The sequence below is a fragment of the Peromyscus leucopus genome, chromosome 6, assembly GCF_004664715.2.
Source record: "Peromyscus leucopus breed LL Stock chromosome 6, UCI_PerLeu_2.1, whole genome shotgun sequence".
Taxonomy (NCBI): domain Eukaryota; kingdom Metazoa; phylum Chordata; class Mammalia; order Rodentia; family Cricetidae; genus Peromyscus; species Peromyscus leucopus.
In genome coordinates this window covers 80,274,898-80,290,399 of record NC_051068.1, presented here as the reverse complement: position 1 = coordinate 80,290,399, position 15,502 = coordinate 80,274,898, and the positions used below count along the sequence as shown (strand labels likewise).

General features: G+C 39.9%; 1 pseudogene; it reads right to left on the bottom strand.

Moving 5' to 3' along the window:
- Positions 1–9,110: 9,110 nt before the first annotated feature.
- On the bottom strand, positions 9,111–10,509 carry LOC114707241 (annotated as a pseudogene).
- Positions 10,510–15,502: the final 4,993 nt, after the last annotated feature.

Here is a 15,502-nt window from a genome sequence, read left to right as displayed (position 1 = left end):
TATGAGATGTCTCTGTTGTTATCTTCTATGGCTCAGGAGTAAAATTTTCTTACTCTAGCTTTGCCAATTACATCCATTTTTTCCAACAGGCTGATAATTTTTTTTTACCTGCTGACAAATTTCAGACAATTCATAGTAACCTGTATTTAACTGTATATCAGAGAACTTTCCAGAAGCTATGTCTCTTTTTTTTTTTAAAGTTAAGGCATTTTTTTAAGATTTATTTATTTATTATGTATACAATGTTCTGTTTGCATGTATCTCTGCAGGCCAGAAGAGGGAGCCAGATCTCATTACAGATGATTGTGAGCCACCATGTGGTTGCTGGGAATTGAACTCAGGACCTCTGGAAGAACAGCCAGTGTTCTTAACCTCTGAGCCATCTCTCCAGCCCGAAGCTATGTCTCTTAACTGAAAATCTCTGCTGTAACCTCTTGAGGTCAAAGTGACAGACAGAACAAGAGGTGAGGACTGAGGTAGATTTGGGCAAACCTGTGTCTCCACTTCTCTTGGCAAGAGGAATCAATTTCTCCACAAGAGAAGCTCAACACTAAAGAAAAAAGGAAATTGCAGTCGATGGGCTATTAAATGTTCAAAAGAAGAGAGCAGAAGTTTGGAAGAGTAAGGAGAAGGTGGGCCTGAGGGGAAGTTAGGTGAGGGCTTGGGGTAAATAAAATCAAAATATGGTATGAAATTCTCAAAGAATTAATAAATATACTTATATTTAAAAAGGAATGATGCCAAGCATATATAACTCAATTTAGTGAGGTCAACTGATCAGCTCCATTGTGTGTGAGGAGATGGAACCCAGAAAATGACAATAGGAAACATGTAGCTACATCCATTCTCACTCCTACAAGCTATCTGGGAATGTTTTGCATCTTTTACCTGAACAAATCTTTTTAGTCACATAGTGTTCATGTTAACTCTCCACTATAGAAAATTTTAAGGTTTCTGGGGAATGCCTATAGTTGGTTTCCTGAACACAGCTCTCTGCATTGGAGGAACCCACCTCCAATGGCCAACTGTCAACTACTGGGCTCCATCAAGCAGGAAAGATGCTCAAGAGTGGGACCTGAACAAAATTTGCTGGGGCCCCAAACCATGATTTGTTTCTGGTTTGCATTCCCCTGTGACGTAGTTGAGTTGATTAGCTGCTATATATGAAAAAAAAAATATTACAGAGTGAATCTAGATCTGCTTTTACCCTAACCATATGATCACACTTCCCTGCCTCAGTCCCTTCCCATGTAAATTAAGATTAAGGTTTTATATTTGTCCTTATACAAACAGATAAGTGTAATTCTTGCCCCTCATCAAGAAAACTTCTCTTTGAAAAAGTCTAGACCATTACAGAAATCCACAATCAATCCAAACACAGTTGTGGAGCCCAGTCCCAAGGGATATATCTTCAAAACATCCCTATGCCCAGGAGACATTGTGGAAGAGGAGGTGGAAATATTTTAAGAGCCAGAGGATCAGGGAGCTTGCTCTGAGTCTCAGTCTCTCTCTCTCTCTCTCTCTCTCTCTCTCTCTCTCTCTCTCTCTCTCTCTTCTCTTCTCTTCTCTTCTCTCTCCTCTCTCTCCTCTCTCCTCTTTCTCTCTCTCCTCTCCTCGTAATCTCAGAGGCTGCATCCATAAAGTCTCGTCAACAAGACTGCTTAAACATGAGCTGAACAAGGACAACAGTAATAGACACACCAAAGTATGTAGGGGAAAGCCCAGAAGGTCTCAACCCTACACCAAGAACTACAGGCACATTTAGACTCATTAAAAGTGGGTGGTTCCTCTCAAAAAGGAAGTTGCTTCTCATGAGATTTGTCCTTCAGAGCATCTGTTTGACTTGCTGCCTAGGGCTTTGTTCTGCTTCATCTTGTCTTTTGCTTTTCTGTAATTCTTAAGTGGTTTCTTGGATTCACATTATTTCCTAAGTGTGAAGAGAAAAATAATGTCAGGGGTGAGAGTTCTAGAGGAATTGGTAGCCTAAAGCCAGGTTTCACCACAAAGTACACAGTGCCTGTCACCTGTCACATCTGTGGGGCACTTACACCTTCAAATGCCTTTCCTTCTCTCTCCCATTAATTAGTCAACAGAGCCTCTAAAGTAGCCATTGCTACATTCTTGCTTAGAATAAACTACTAAAATCAAGGCACACATGATTTTGGAAAGAACACTAAAGATGTTTTGAGTTTCCCTATTAGTTGTAGAAAATAAAATGGTGATCAGAAGGCCTCAAGACCATAAAAATGGTGGTGTTGGCCCACAGAAACACCAGGGGGACCCTACAGCCCTGCAGAGAAAGGTGGAAAGAAAATTCTAGCTAATCTGGACAGAGGAGACAACGCCCCACCACCACTTCTCATTGTTGGCCATGTCCTAGAATAATATTTCTTGAGGAAAATGTCTCCCATAATCCACAGGGACTGTCAACTGGGGAAAGTCAGGTTAGTGACCACAACCCCAAACCTGCAGTAACCACTTTATATTCCACAACACTCACACTGAGCTCTGAATTCTTATTCAACATCAGCCTGAACCCTGGTGGTTCCACCAGCTGCCCAGGTACAAGCTGGAATAAAGAACTGTTGCTTAGGCCAATCTGACCAAAGTATTACAACAGGTACCCTGGAAGCAAGTGTGTGCATTGAACAGAGAGGTAGGGAGAGAGAGAAACGTGCCTGATGATGATGTAAGCGACAGTGGACATGCTCTCCATGTCATTGCAGTTGATCACAGACTAAGAAGGCAAAGATGAAGCTGAGGAGCTCCAGACAACTAGGAACCCCAAAAGCCAAGTCCCCAATCCACTTCCTGTGATTCATCTTCAAGATTCCCCCTTGGCCTTCTGGAAAAGGATGCTAAAAAGCAAGAAAGGCCTAGTCTGATACCCAGGACAACAGTGGCCAGCCCATCTTGCTTTCTTGAGTACTCATCTCAGATTTTGGATTTTGGTTGTACTGATATGGCTCAAAGGAATGGGGATCATTCTTGAACTGTCTCTTACTTCACCCACTTTGATTTGTCACAGAGAAAAGACATGAGGCATGCAGTAGCATTCTCTAGAACACTCATATCCATGTATATGTACATATTTCAATGTACTCATCACAGTGGGTAGAGAGAGGGGGGGGAGAGAGAAATTAAGAATTATCCTGGGCACCGAGTTTGCATGCAAGGAAAATTAAACTACAGATAAGACTACAAAGGGGGAACAGTGTGGGCCAGGAGCTGCTGAGAGCCAAGTCCTAAGGAAGAAAAAAAAAACCATTATTCCATCACTCTAATGCATCAGAGCACCCAAACAGCAGTGACCACACAAAGCCAAATATGCTCTGATAGCATGAAACAGCTAGTGGCACCATTCACCTGTTGTACCAAACAGTCCCAGATGGAGTTTGTCTCCCTCCCCCTATTCTCTGATTGAAGATTCATGTTGGAAATGTCATGCTCAACCCTCCAAAAGTCTGACTTAACATTTCTTTTTGGAAAGTTTTTTTAAGCAAAATAGAGCCACTGAGGGTATGCTTCTACTCACAAGTCTCACTTACTTAGCAACAAATTTATACCAGGTGCATATGCTATTTGATCATTTCTATACCCATATTATGGTGACATAGCTCCCCCAGGATCACAGTTAATAAAAGACAGCAGTGGCATGTCAAGTGTGATTTGTCTGACCTCAGACCTCTGACTGATCACAGCCGACTAAGCCCAAGCTCTTTGTTTCAGGGTGTGTGATGATGTCAACTTTAATGGTAATGAGAAACATAATTTGATTTCATTTTTTGTTGTTGTTGTCTGTTACATTTATTGGTTTATGAGTGTTTTCTGGGGAAACTTCACTATTTGTAATGACCAAAGATCCATGCTAGCACTGCATGCATCCAGATATTGATGATGACAGAGGCACAGAATTAGAGCAAGAAGAGAGCATATTCAAACACTAGCACACCTCAGCCCCCGTTTTGTCACTTGTTTTGCTAATATTTTAAAAGCCAAGTAAAAATTTGAATTCGACCTTCAACTGACAAAGAAAGCAACAGCAGGCAGAGCACATACTTGGGGCTCGAATGAAATTGCACTAGCTGGTGTGACAGTAGACATTTTTCATGTATAAAAATATCTACTTGGTATCTAAAATTCCTCTCACCCGGGGTCTCTGAACAAATTGTAACTCACACCAACATGTTTTAGCATGAAATGTATACAAAGAATAATCATGTGTTGTAACACAAATCTTAAAAGGTCTTATTAATAAAAACAAACCCAGAGCCAAGTATTAGGCTGAACACTGAAAGATCAGAGAAGCAGAACAAGCCACAGCTAAACTCACCTCACCAACTTCTCAGTCAATCCTGTTTCCTCAGACTGAAAGTCTCTGAGTCCTCATCCAAATGGATCTCAGCTGAACTGATGCTGAAAGCTAAAAGCTTAAAAAGGCCTCTAGTTCCTGGTCCTCACGCCTTATATACCTTTCTGCTTCCTGTCATCACTTCCTGGGATTAAAGGCATGTGTCACCATGCCTGGCTGTTTCCAGTGTGGCTTTGAACTCACAGAGATCCAGATGGATCTCTGCCTCGAGAATACTAGGATTAAAGGTGTGTGTGCCACCATTTTCTGGACTCTATGTCTGTCTAGTGGCTGTTCTATTCTCTGACCCCAGATAAGTTTATTAGGGTGCTCAATATATTGGGGGAACACAATATCACCACATTTCCCCTTTTTTGTCTGAGATAACAAAAGACGCTTATAGCTATATCCAATAAGTATATACAATATATATAGTCAAGAATTACATTAACAATGTCTAGTCCATTAATATTTGACAGATTCAGACCAAAAACTCCATTATATAAATGGTCATATAGAGTACTAATTAATTCTAAAAGGGGGGGGGCTTCATTTAGCTGCCTATACATGTTTTTGTGTTCGAGTCTCTATCAGTTTTCTCCAGGGAATCAAACAGGCCTAACAGCAAATTTGAAGCCTCCAGAAAGTTGATGGGGCCCCACAACAACAATTTCACATGGACAATAATAATACCACTAAGCTGACAAACATCACCCAAACTGCTCAGAACAGTTTCAAGATGGCTAGCTGAGATGATCCAGCCTCACAGACTACTTGAACAAAGACTTGAGATAAGACCTGAACTTTGGCATTATGCAGAGACTGGACAACAAATTATATAGCTACCCCTCCTAGAACTTGACAATCAACCCAAAATTTTTCTTTTCAGGATCTCCTGAAGATGCCTTCGCCCACAAACCGCAGGAAGCAATTTTAAGAATGCTCACATTTCCAAGAAGTGGGGTGGGGCAGGTAGTTTTTGGTCTTTCAGTGGTTTTGGATTTGGGATAGTTGTCATTGTTTAGGAGGGTTGGTTACAAGTTGTTGTTGTTAATGGTCAGGAAAAGAGTTAAACAAAGATTAGATTTAAGGTTCTTGTTTGGGGAAAAATGAAAAGAAAAAAGAGTATATAGATAAGAGGTAGATTATTGAATCTACTCTGAAAAAAAGATATATAAAAATGATAGAATAAAGGATAGATTATTGAATCTACTCTGAAAAGAAAAAAGAGGGGATATAGATATGATAGAGATAAAAAGGTAAATTATTGAATCTACTTTTAAAAGACAACTACTAGTTTTAAATACTTTACATTGGATTGGATTTTTATATATTGTATACAAATTATGTATATTGAGATTGATATTATTAGAAAATGCCATACATATGTTTCTAATCTTGTTCAGGATATTATACAGTTCATTTAACAATGTAATGCAATTTGCTAATCCTTGAATGTTATTATTACCAACTATTAGGATATAAAGGAATGAAAGCTAGTAGTTAGACATTACAATCAAACTTGTAATCATATTAGGTATGTTTTCAAGGTCAAGCAGAGATATATTTTAGATAAGCAGGTCATTTTCAAGCCCTTTGGAGATCTACAGAATATGGCATTTAAAATGTTTTAATAACTTAGATTTTTTCTTCTTTTATGTGTATGAGACATATCAGCTCCTGGCAGCACCAATTTACTTCAGAGAAGATATGGGCATTGAAGAAACTGCATATGGAGTTAACTTTCATTTGGCAAAAGTTAGCCACTGGGTAACAAAGTGCCCTTGAATCGACTGCTGACAGTATGCTATCCAAAATGAACAAACAGGACACAAAACAAAGGACTACCAATCCTTGTCAAAACAAGTGTGGTTGCAGCTTTAGCAACAGGTGTCCTCTGAGGCCAGAACAACATGGCACCATCGCTGAAGTTGCTTTGCAATCCAGAAAAGTTACAGTGCCCCTTTATTCAAAGGCAGCTGAACAGGCAATGGACTGATGGCTTCTGGTGTGCAGTGAAACAGTAGCTGAAACAGTTATTCTTAAAAGAGTAACTAGGCTATCTGAGTCTAATCTCTCACTGGTAGACTGGTATTTAACAAAGGAGATGAAGCCACCCACAAGCCAAGAAGAATAGGATGCTGAGATGAAGCCACCCACAAGCCGAGAAGAATGAGATGCCTAGATGAAACCACCCACAAGTCAAGAAGAATGGGATGTGGAGGAGAATGGGACACTGAGATGAAGCCATCCACAAGCTGAGAAGAATAAGCAGCTGAATTCCAAAAACACCAGCAATTTCCAGAATTTAAAATCCTGAATCATGACAGGACACTGGCAGAATTCAGGTTTATCTGGTACATGGAATACTCACACCGAATGTGAGGTTGAGCTGTAGGCCTTATGTACATCCTACTTCACAAATGAGTCTGTCATGTATGCTAAGCCTGTAGGCTGAAGATGATGCCCCATGTGCAGAAGAACCTTGGGTGACTGTCCAGGCATCTGGCTGTTTCTGTCAACTCACATTTTTTTTTGGAAGTTGCTTGTTTGCACTTCCTCTTTTACTAGGTAATATTATTTCCTTCTTGGGTCTCTGAGAGAGTTGAAGATTAGATAGTTGTATTAACAATTTTCCTTGTTAAGAAATTCAGAAAGAAACTCACTAAGAGGTGTTAAATGTGTAAATGATAGTTTTCTGTTGGTAGTACAAGTTAGAATAGAAAGTGAATTAGGTACATTTTGGACTCACCAAAATAGGATATATAATGGAATATTTTCTCTGAATTTGTCAAATGTAAATGGACTGGACATTGTTCATGTATTTATTGCTTGTATAGATTGTATATAGTTATTGTACTTATTGTATATAGTTTTTCTTATATTAATTATAACTTTTTATTTTTTATTTTTATTAGACAAAAAGGGGAAATATGGCGATATTTTATTTTTGTGATAATAAATAAAGTTTGCCTGGAGATCAGAGGAAACAGTAAGTCATTTTAAGTAAACACAAAAGTCATGCAGTGGTAGCACATGCCCTTAATCTGATCACTTTGGCAGGCAGAGAGTATCTGTGTGTTCAAGGTCATACTAGGGAATAGAGCCAAGTGTGGTGACGCACGCCTTTAATCCCAGTACCAACTATAGAGACCTAAAGATCTGTACAGATAGGCAGTGACAAGGCAGTGAGGTAGCTGGGATAAGAGCCAACGAGAGGGCAGAACAGCAAGGCAATAAAGGTGTGGGTAGACAGGAAGTAGCACACTTTGGAAACTACGGCATGGTGAGGTAAGGTTAGCTGGTGACTATTCCTATTTCCCTGATCTTAGAGGCTTTCACCCCTATATCTTGCTCCGTGTTTTTTTTTTTATTTAATAAGACTGCTTAGAAATTTGTCTACAGTGTGTTCTTTGTGGATTTATGCATTCCAGACTTTCCAAATTTGAACTCAGATCTTTGAGAAGTGAGGTGCTTACACTAAGCAACCGTGCTACATTTTCTCCTGCTTTGTTTTGGACAATGATGCCTTAACAATCCTTGGTTTCATCATCTAGCAAAATGTATAGGGTATAAATGGGAAAGCATGCGAGCCAGTTAGGGGTTCAAATGAGTGACTTTTATTCCTCTGATCTGAAAAGTTGTGTGTGGCGGGAGGGGAGACTAAGCCCAGAAAATTGACTGGATCAATGAACTTTGGGACTTTAAATTTGAAAAGCAGAATAAACCAGGTACCTATCAGTTTGCTCAGAAACGGCAAACTTAGTCATCCTGTATTAAAAGTAGAGTGTTAAACCAGGAGATGAAATACATTCACCATCCTTTTCCAGAACTTAAGTAGAGGGCAGTATAAATACTTCATACCCCAAAGTACTGGTAGCAGTTTCAGTGTGACCAAGGTAAATGCGGAATGGAGATGATGTCAACACGGCTAGGACTCCGTAAATCTAACACACTGAAATCATGATTACATTTTGAAAGAAAATCCACAAAAACCAAATAGGAACTTTTGAGGTCTTTTTCATTTGAAGGTTATCTTAACGTTATTAAATTCACAAATATGCTAATTTTTATTATCCAAACCTAATTATCTAAAACACACATTGCAAACATACAAATACCTACTCTCTCCACATGTCAGACCCTTTCATGATGGTTTGGGAAATGGGGAGAATAGATTCCTCTTAAATTGCAGGCCAGTAATTTCTTTATAAAATTTCATACAAATTTTCAACTTTACCAAAATTCATACAAAATAGTAGTTAACAACGATCTTCTTTACTTGTTAACTCACAAGGAAACACCTTCAAAACTGCATTTAACTAAAGTTTCTGTGCTAAAATGTAGAAAAACTGAAATACACCAATACTGAAAAGTTAAAAAAATCTTATTTTTTTTTTATTCCTGGTACCACTGCCACAATTTACAGGGCAATATACCTTATGTAAAGAAAAGGAAAAGAAAAGGCTACAACAGATTTAAACACACACACACACACACACAGGAATGTCCATCTAACTGACACCACATTGCTTGATTCAATAGTTCACTCTTTGCAAACTGTGGCTATGACAGTCCTGAGCAAGAAGAATTTCCTATTTAAGCTGCATAACTTTTCTATGGATCATCATTCCTTCTGTGGCAGATTTTTACAGTTTCTCTAATTCAGTTGGGATGACTGTCTCAATGAAACCTAAAGCATTCCCAACAACTCCCTGCTCTCTCTTCTGCTAAGAACTGGAGCCCTTTTCTGTTGTTTTTAAAACCTTCAGCTACCATATCTACCACTTCCACCATAGCCACCACCATAGAGACTGCCTGAGCTTCTTCCCAAAAACTGCCCCCTTCATGGGTCCATAATTTGATTGCTGTTGTCCACTATAATTTCCAAAGTCGTTGTAGTTTCCACAACCACCATATTTATCTCCACCAAAATTTCCTCCATCATTGTAACCACCTTGGTTTCCATATCCTGGTCCACCACCACCATAGACTGCTCTACTACTATAACCAGAACCATCACCATAGTTGCCACCATCACCTCCGAACATTATACCCACCATCACCATCTCCATAACTACCTCTGCTGCCACCACCTCCACCACCATAGCCTCCTCTTCCACAGTTTCCACCATAACCAAAATTATCTCCACCGCCTCTGAAGTTTCCTCCAAGACCCATAAAGTTGCCAGATCCACCTCTATGACCTCTCTGTGATCCAGCAGACTGCATCTCTTGTTTAGAAAGGGCCTTTTCCACTTCACAGTTTTGCTCATTAATAGTGTGGTATTTCTGAACAACAATTTTATCAGCTGTGTCATGATCATCAAAATTACAAACATAAATTGGCTCTTTTTTCCACTCTGCCTGTCTTCAGTAACTACTCTGGTTTCAGTCTTGCCGTAGTTTTCAAAGTAGTCTGTCAGATTAAGTTCTTCTGAATCTTCTTTAATACCAGCAACACAACTTCCTTCCCTTCTAGAGAATCCTCTCTGTAAGTGGCTCTTCGGTTCCACTGCACATCCATCAACCTTGCATGGCCGAGCACACATTACGGCTTCCACCTCTTCAACACAAGAATGAGTCACAAAGCTCCTGGATGTTTTGTTTGGGGGTCTCTCATTACCACACAGTCTGCAAGCGTGTCCCATTTCTCAAAATGCTCTCTTAGGCTGTCATCTATGTGGTTTCAAAGCTCAGACCACCAATAGTAAACAGCTTCCTCAACTGTTCTGGTTCCTTTGGATCGTGGCCTTCCTCCCCCAGCAGCAGCAGCAGAGACTAGAGTCAGGCTGGGGAGACAAGGTGGTGGGTTTACCTTCATTTTGAGACCAGACTCACCTCTTCCAACTCTTGATTTCATTTTCATGGATATATTTAGCAATTGTTTTTCTCATTCCCTAAATAATAATAATAATAATAATAATAATAATAATAAATTTTAAAAGTAACCCTGTGTGCTACTGCCACCTGGTGGCAATATTCCTAATTTACAAAATATATGGTCTTGAAAGGTTGAAAATTCAAGTCAGGTGACAATAGATAGTTTTTTCCTAGACAACTGTCTTATTGTTTCAGCCTGTGCCCTGCCCCCTTTCCCACCCATCTCAAAACAGCCAAGCAATTACCATCCCAGCTGTTCTAAAGACTACCCGCATTTGACATCCGTGGCTCTGTCCGCTGTCAGTTTCTCAACACCCAGGCTTTCTGAGTACACGTAGAAAGCTTGCATTTCAGCATATTCGTGCATAAGCTCTCTGAGTCTGTTTCCTTGACACAACATGAAATAATGTGTGCATGGTGCAAGCTCCTCACTTTTCTCAGCTTTGTCATTTAAGTACTTGTCATCAGCGGGCTGGTGAGATGGCTCAGTGGATGAAAGCAGTAAGGCTGGTGACCTGGGATCGGTCCCTGGAATCCATAGTGGAGGAAGAGAACCAACTCCCTCACGTTGTCCTTTGACCTCCACAGGAGCACCGTAGCACGTGTCTATGTGCACATGAAATAAACAAACAAGTGTAATTTATATCAAGCCAACAGTAAGCAAGTTCTAATGTCACCATTGCATTTAATGGAGGCTTCCATGGAGAAGGCACACACAAGCACATATGGAACAAGCCATCAAATTTGTATGTCTGCTCCACTGTCTCCACTCCCACTTTTTAGTTACAGAGCCAACTATCTAAATGGGAGAAGGCGGTAGAACTCCAAAATGTCCTATGAAAATACATATTTTGGACCAGTGAGGTGGTTAAATGGGAGAAAGTCCCCGCCATCAAGCCTGACCATCTAAGTTTGATTCCAAGATCCAAATTATGTAAGAGGATTGATCCCCACAAGTTGTCCTCTGACCTCTACACTCATGCGGTAGTATGTACACACCTCACATACAGAATAAAAATAATAATAAAAAATTACTTGTAATGTAAAAATTAAATTATATTTTGCCTGTTTTGCTCACTAATGAGCTCTCATTATATCACCTAGAATTTCTCATATTAGGTGGGGACGGAATGAGAAGGCAGCCACATCTTCAATGAGAAGCAGAGGAGGCAAGGACAAAGTCCTAAGCAAATGATGGTGCTGGGGAAAACAGCATGGAATTTTGTGTAGGAGTCTCGGGAAAATCAGAAACAGAATATATTTTTTTTTCCGGAAATAAGAAGCCTGACTTCCCTTCTCGATATATGTGCAGTATTAAGCTACATTCATTCTAGAATGTTCCCATCCAAACTGGAAACTTTGTTAATCACTTTCCTGACATAGATTCTTCTGCTCTGTCTAGATCTTGGCCAATGTGCAGGACCCGATTACATCCAGTGTTTCCAGAATTCCATGCTGAGTTGTAGAAACAAGTGATGTTTTCATCCCAGCAGCAAGATTATTGAGCATCTTTAAGTGACAAAGAGAATATGAATCCCTGTACAAAAAAAATAACCACAAAAAAAAAATCCTAGACCTCCTGGCAAACATTTTTACCAAAGAGGAAACCAACAGGCTTCCACAAACACTCTGCACAATCAACACTCTGTCCCTGCACAGACTAAAGCAGTGGTGGAGCCTGCTTGGGAAAATCCCAGGCATCGTGCCAGATAAATCAGCTCATGTGTTACTGAGGAGGAACATACTGAGTATCCAAGCTTTGTTTCTGCACCAAGACAGTCACAGCAGAGTCTCTCCCATTTCTGCTCCATGTTTACTTTAGTAAGGTTGATTGTATGGTTCGTCTTTACCTATAACTATCCAGCCTTGAGCAGGGACCTTCAGCAGCCATGCTAAACAATGATCAATCTTGCCATCAAATACCTTCTACAGGCATGCAAGAGAGACGAAGAAACCCACACTCTTGGAACCTAGACAGCTACACTTCCCACTTACTCTGCCACACATTCACACCTGCACAGAATTAGCTTGGTTTTCATTCAAAGAAAAGAACATGTAGGTGATTAATGAATGGTACTAGGTTTTTGTTGTTGCATCTCTCATTTTTACTTCGAGCTCTGAAAATTCAGAAGTTCAAAAGATTTGTGAGAGGATCACAAAACAACAGCATTCCCAGGCTGTGTATAAATTTTCGTGTGTGTGTGTGTGTGTGTGTGTGTGTGTGTGTGTGTGTGTGTGTGTGTGTGTGTTGTGTACACAGAACAGTCCATTCTGGACCCTGTTATTCTAGCATTTTCTGTAGTAAGAGGCACTGAAGCAGGTAAAAGTCACACAAGCCTGACGGCCTGAGTTTGATCCCTACAACCCGCAGTGGAAAAAGAAAATCAATTCCTGCAAGGTGCTTCTGACCTCCACGTGTCTGGCCTTTTTCTTTGATAACTTAGTTAAGTTTTAACTATTTAGAGAAACTGAGTCATATGAAAAAATTGTAATATTCTGTAAAAGATATTGTTATACTGTTAAAAATCAGAAAGACGAGGTTCCCAGTCTCTCTGCATGCTATATGTATGGTTTAAAGTTTGATTTTGATAATAAAGAATTTCAATTAAACCTTCAATTCAAACTTTTAAAGCTCAAACTTAACAGATAAAATTGTAAAATCCTAATCTTATTAAAAAGCTACTAATTTGTTGTAAAGTGTTAAAGGTAATTAAGACATGCAAGTTAATGGTCAGTCACTTTACAAATGATTAGATAGATTCTTTAATGTGCTCAGAACTAAGCTTGTAGTCATGCTAAATACAAATACAATTCATTTGCAGGGACAAGCTTTAGCCTTCTGCATATGTGAAAGTTGAGCCCGAAGCAAGTAAAAAAGATCATAAAGTTTGTTTGAAATCAGGTATACTTAATAGATTAGATAATAGCCCTCAATCCCTCCCCTGTGAATGAAAATGAGGTATGGTCCGGAAGATTTTTATCATAGACTCGAGGAAGGGAACAGCCAGAAGAATCCAGAAGAGTCCAGACTGAACATGGCCAGCAGAATAGACCAGACCATGAGAGGAGGTGTTAAGAGCAGAGAGGAAAAGAGAGAAAGAGGAAAGAGAAAAGCGGGCAAACGGATGAAGAGAGGTCAAGGAGCGGAGTCAAGAGCAAAACTGAGAGAGCACAGAGCTAACTGGCTGAGTTATATGGGGAAGAGAAGGGAGGCAAGCAGTGAAGCTCAGGGCTGGAGAGGTTTAAGGTAGGGGATGGGGTATGCCAGCCAGGATGACTCTGAAATAGGGACTCAAGTGAGTAGGGACTGAGGGACATACGGAGCCTAGAGGCTAGCATAGACCTTGATATGCTAATGGTCACCACGGGCATAAGTTGATAGAAGAGCCATGTGTCCAAGGGAATGCTGACTTTTGTCTAAATGCCAGACTTTGGGAAATGGAATTGCTTGGGATCTAACACCTTTTGATAGACAAAAATATCAGCTTCTGGTAGCAGCACTGAGGTTATCTCCAAAGAAGATGGACTGCAAAGGACTCTATCATTGCCTTGCTTTGAATATGGTCACCCTAGCCACTAGGCAAAGAAAGAACTGTCCCCATACCTAGGCCACCACCCAGGCCCCACCCAAACAGTAGACACTGTTGGGTTGACTACCCTACTCTGACTTGCCAAGGTAGGTGACTTTTCCCAAGTTCATCTTACACAGGAAAATCTCTCAGACCTTCTGGGCCAAAGGCTGATTCTACTCTGTGTGTCAGCCAGAGACTTAGTGCTGTCCTGTCTGACAGCCAAAGACTGAAGCCTTCTACCCCAAACAAAGCCACTGAGATCATCATGGAGGATCGTAGGCTGGCTGTCCAGGTAGCAGATCTCTGTCATTTTAATTGTTACAGAAGTCATTTGGTTTATACTTCTTACTCAGACTTAGCCTTCTCAGATCTCAGGGATGGTGTTGATGGTTTGTCCTGTTTTACCAGTTTAACAGTAGCAAGCAGATTTAGCCAGATTCTCCCACAAACGTTGCAGCTGCCAGCCCAGTCCATTTTATAGGTAAAAATCAAGTCTTGCTTTTTCTAGACCTATTAGGACTCCTGCTGATAAACGCAAACTCACAGACAGGTTTTACCTTGCTGGCAGGCTTCATGCTGAGAAAGGTAAACTCACAAAACAGGATTCAATATAAAGACAAATTCAACCAACCATGCTGTTGCTACTTAATTATTTACTTTCATAAAAAAAAAAAAAAACTTGCTTTTCAATGACTTCTCTCAGTAATCAAGCACCTATGTCTCATAGTAAATGATTGTATGTTTCCAGAAGGAAAAGAAAAAGTTTAAAGTTTACGCAAATTGTAAAGGTCTGAGGAAGTGATTTAAGGTATGTGAAAAAAATGAGACTTAAATATAATACATATGATGTTACGACTTCAAAAGTTCAGAGTTTTAACTTTTATCATTGGAGTTCTGATAAGTTATTAATCTAGCCTTGGTAAAACCCTGGCTACTCAAGCTTTTTAAAAAATTATCATAGTTCACAGACTCAAGATTTATACATTTTCCTTGGTATCATAGGAAGTCGGCAAAATATAGTCCATTTCCCACAAAGTGGTGTCCAACTAATGTAATGGCACTTAGATCCAGAGACTTCAGAATGCCATCTAATCATGTTAAATAAACTCCCAGCTCATATTTTCCCACTTAATGATGGCTTGCTTTGAATGAATTCCTGCTTGCTTCCCAAGGAAAACTCTTCCCAGAATCTATGCTGTATGGGCACTAAGCCGTATCTAAGGAGAAAGCTCTGGAGACTGGCATGTTGCATTAAGACCACAGAGATGGGCAAGGGAGAGTGATCCAATCATAAATAGGCTTGACACATAAACTTGACAACCTGAGTATGAGCCAGGAACTCACATGAAGAGCCTGAATGTATTTTTTGTGCTCTGTGTGCCTGGTGCCCAGAAGCCAGAAGGGGGCATCAAATAACCTCGTGCTGAAATTAGAAACAGTTTTAAGTCTGGATTCTGGGAACAAAATTCTATTCTCTTGAAGAATAGCCATTTCTCTTAACTGCTGACCCATTCTTCCAGCCCCTATTAAAATAGTTTTAAATTGATGCTTTGTTTTTTCAACATCTTCTTGAGGAGAAAGTAAGTGAGAGTGTTTTTTATGGGAACAAATAAAATTCTACAAACAGAAAATGTCATTGGAAAATTCATTTTCTCCCTCTTCCTCACAGCTCCCCTTGAGGGTTATGAGAAACCTT